This window comes from Cajanus cajan, chromosome 1 (assembly GCF_000230855.2).
Source record: "Cajanus cajan strain Asha chromosome 1, NIPB_CcT2T_4, whole genome shotgun sequence".
Classification (NCBI taxonomy): domain Eukaryota; kingdom Viridiplantae; phylum Streptophyta; class Magnoliopsida; order Fabales; family Fabaceae; genus Cajanus; species Cajanus cajan.
In genome coordinates this window covers 74,298,123-74,302,014 of record NC_138517.1, presented here as the reverse complement: position 1 = coordinate 74,302,014, position 3,892 = coordinate 74,298,123, and the positions used below count along the sequence as shown (strand labels likewise).

At 29.2% G+C, this 3,892-nt stretch overlaps 1 long non-coding RNA gene across 1 annotated transcript; it reads right to left on the bottom strand.

Annotated features, from left to right (window-relative positions):
• Window positions 1–2,623: 2,623 nt before the first annotated feature.
• Window positions 2,624–3,611, bottom strand: LOC145959133 (uncharacterized). The gene is made up of 3 exons (XR_014434894.1): window positions 3,435–3,611; window positions 3,206–3,308; window positions 2,624–3,104 (listed from the first exon to the last, which is right to left on the bottom strand). It is a non-coding gene; the product is annotated as an uncharacterized LOC145959133 (long non-coding RNA).
• Window positions 3,612–3,892: the final 281 nt, after the last annotated feature.

Genomic DNA, 3,892 nt, shown 5'->3' with positions numbered 1-3,892 from the left:
TCTTATCCCTTAAATAAGGATAAATTTGTTTAATTATGATCTAAAAATATTTATTTGGATTATAATATACAACAAAAATATGAATATTTAATAGTTGTTTACTATATATTATTAATTAGAAAAATCAAATTTAAGTGTACTCATGGATAAGAAAGAATAAGGTAAAAGAACAATTGAGAAGAGAGAAAAAAAAAAGTATTTGATTGAAGAGATCAGTCTAATAAGAAGGATGTAGAGAGGAATAAAGGAAGATACAACTAATAGAGAAAATATATCAATGATGAAGTTCCTAATGAATCTTGATCCTTGTTTTAGGTTTGAAAATATTTCAGAAGAAAAATTATAAGCTTACTAAACATATATGAGTATTGACATGTTTGCTCTCATGTCTCATAAAGGCTTACAACATATAGCTCAACTCCAACTAACTCTTAAAATGTTTAGAAAACAATAAAATTCCATTTGAATGCATCATCAAAATATTGGTGTAAGCCTTAATGGCCAATCCAGTTTGCTCAGAATTATTTTTTAATATCATAACTTTCATTTATAAATGTCAATACTATTGGTTATCTAGTTAATAGATCTTCATCGATTGTAATTAACTTAAAGACTCCTTAAGAGGTGGTAAACTAGTTAATTATTCTAGCATATATATTTGGTTGTCTTGTTTATGCTTATGTTAATGGTAGTAAACTAGAGTCAAGGACAATGAAATTAATGCATATTTTTAGGGTATGATATAAGTTAAAGAGTACAAGTTGTGGAGTACTAGAAAAGATAAAACTCCAAAATTTGTTCTTTGGGGAGATGTTACATTATTTCATGACTTTAATATTTTATCCATAAAGAAGAGATTAATAGTCTTGCAAGGGAAAAAGATTACAAAGCTAACCAATAGGTGTAGTTTGATTAATTCAAAGAAGAAAATTTTGACCTATGTAGAATAGTTTAATAAAGAGCAAGATGTGGTGCAAGATGAGTCACGCAATATAACAATAAGGATAACAAGATGTGAAATTAAAAAATAATAATAAAACATGTGAGGTTTGTAGATTATGATGTTATTTATACTAGTTTTGCTTATGCCTTGGTAGTTGGTGAGAGCCTCTATTTTGATGATCCTAAGTCATATAAAGAGGCAATAAGAAGTAAATAAGCATTAGTGAAGTTAATTTCCATGCATGAAGAGATCATACAATCACTTGTGAAGACTCACAACAAGAAATTCATCATTTTGCGGGGGTTTTTTTTTTCATATTGCGGCGGTTTTTGCCCCTCTCAAAATAAGTAACGGCGTTTTATAAAAATGCCGCAGTTACGTTCGCCACTAGCATTATACGGCAATTTTTGCAGGCCTCCGCTACCTTTTCCATTCTACGACGTTATGTTTAGAGGGGGTTTTTGACCTCCTCAATTTGAATGATGTTTTTTTTTATTTATTTCACAATATATTTTATTTTTTGATCTGAATTACATTTAACCTGTATAGAAAAAAATACGGAGGTACTCATAATATATTTTATTTTATTTTACAATATATTTTATTTTTTTAATCTAAAATAAGGAGGTACTTATAAGAAAAAAAAAAGAATTTAAACTTAGCTAGTTCAATTTATTGCACGCCCTTTTTCATTTAAAAAAAAGGATTGTACAGGAAAGATAAATTTAAATATTAACTTTTCAAAATTGTAATTGTATATCAAAACGTATTTTCGGACACATTTGATCAATTTGACATTTACTAATTTTTTGTATATTTTTGTTAATCCACATCCAAGATTATTCTTACACATTCTACAATAAAAATCCGTACAAGGAAAATACAAAATTCAACCCATAATGAAGAGTCCCAATTTAGTGACCTTTACCACTAGCATAAGTTTCAAGTTTAAATTTTCACCAGTATTTTTATATAAGGGAAATTTTCTCTACCCCTTAACCTGAACTCTATTCCTTCTTCCTATTTCAAATTACTCATGAACTCCTAATATGTATCTTGTATCGTACCCTCACCAAACTTGCCGGGGAATTTATAGACACAGTAAAGAGAACAGGTAATATGTTCAACGAATAATTAAGCATAGCAAAGCAAAATAATTTTAAGAAAGGAATACAAAACATAAGTAAAAACTACAATAGTTGTCCACTAATTCTCAAATTGAAGCATCCAAGGCTAATGGAGACTGCAACATGTTTTACATACTCGCAAATTAAAGACTAAGCTTCATTGTTTAGAAGTTTAGATTAATTCACACACACACCAGCTAGCAAAACCAAAACCATAGAAATTTTAAGAATAAAAAAGTCATACCTAGCTAGCAATCAGAGTACGTAGAGCACACTACAAAATAGTCATAAACTTTTGTCAATTAAAATATTATGTTAATATATATTTAAAATCCTATTACTGAATTGATACAAATGTTCATATTATATTTGAAAAAATTTAGAGTTTAGTGTCATTTAAACAAACCTTAAGGCAGTGGATTTTAATTTACTCTATATATATTTATCAGCATATCAATTATATATTTATATGAACTGGTAAAACAAAGAACAAATGCAAATGTATCATATTTTATGTTATTAGCATTACTAATGTAGAAACAGAAATAAAGAACACAAAGGACAAACCAGTATTCATTCTATGTCTATCATTAAGCAGTTCCCAAGCAACACAAAGCACTTTTCAACAGTTGTGGAAGAGAAAACTAGCTTGCTCTTAATTTTCCAGAACAAGACAACATAGAGATATCATGCAAAAGTTTTTCAAAAAGCTTAAGGGAGATTTAGAGGGATTTCGTGTAAAATGGTAATATCAAAACAAACTGACCACCAAAAACAGAATTTATATAAATCTAATCCTGCAAGGGTATGCAGATTGAAGTACAACAGACTAAAAGTTAAATACTACATGCCTTATTTGACACTACGACCAAGATTGTTGTTTTCCTTCAATGGATCAATGATGTTAAGATGTTTCTGGGGAAATGCACGCAAATTTAAATCAGAGCCCCTTGAAGGTACTGAGAATGATTCCACACAGCTTCTAATGAATTCTTCAGTCAGTAGAGTATTCCCTCCATTTTCAGGCACCTTAGCTTCACATAGCAAGAAATAGATAATTAAAAAAAAAAAAACCCATAAAGCTACTTAATGATACAAAAAATAAATAAATTAAATTAAATTAAAAACTGCCTACCTACTACATTAGGCAGAGAAGATTTGCTAATTGGTTCCTTCAAACTAACACAATAATTGTCCCAATCAAATTTACTGAAGTAGTCCAAAAATCTGTAGAGAACCTGGAAAGGCATAGTGTACAAAATTCTTAGCGAAAGGATGCATCACGACCATCATCATGTGTTGCAAATTTGCTTTTCCATTTTTTCAAGAAAAAAGTATGATCCAACTAGATTTGATGAACTTACTGCTAGAGGACCATCTAAGGATACATGAAACTGATGGAAAATATACAGAACCAGTGTTTCCAAAGCATATGTTGAAATCAGACCATGATGGGCACCCAATACACGGCTCTTATAATAGCATAAAGCTTTAATCAGGATGATACTTCGTTTGAAGAGATGATCCTTGGCAACAAGTCGATCAATCTATAAATTATAAGAGCATAATTTACTTAATATCAGATACCAATGGGATGTAATATAATATAAAACAAAAAGAAAAGTCACTGTAATAATGCACAATATTCCAAACTATAATGTCAGTAAGCATATAGATGCTGTGACACAAAATAATTGTTTCAAAAGTCTTGAGACTCAAATAAAATAAAGAATCAAATAAATAAATTAAAATCATTCTGTTTTCTGAAATGTTAAGTGAAAATGCATAAAACTTCAAATTAAAAGCATTGTGTTACAAATAT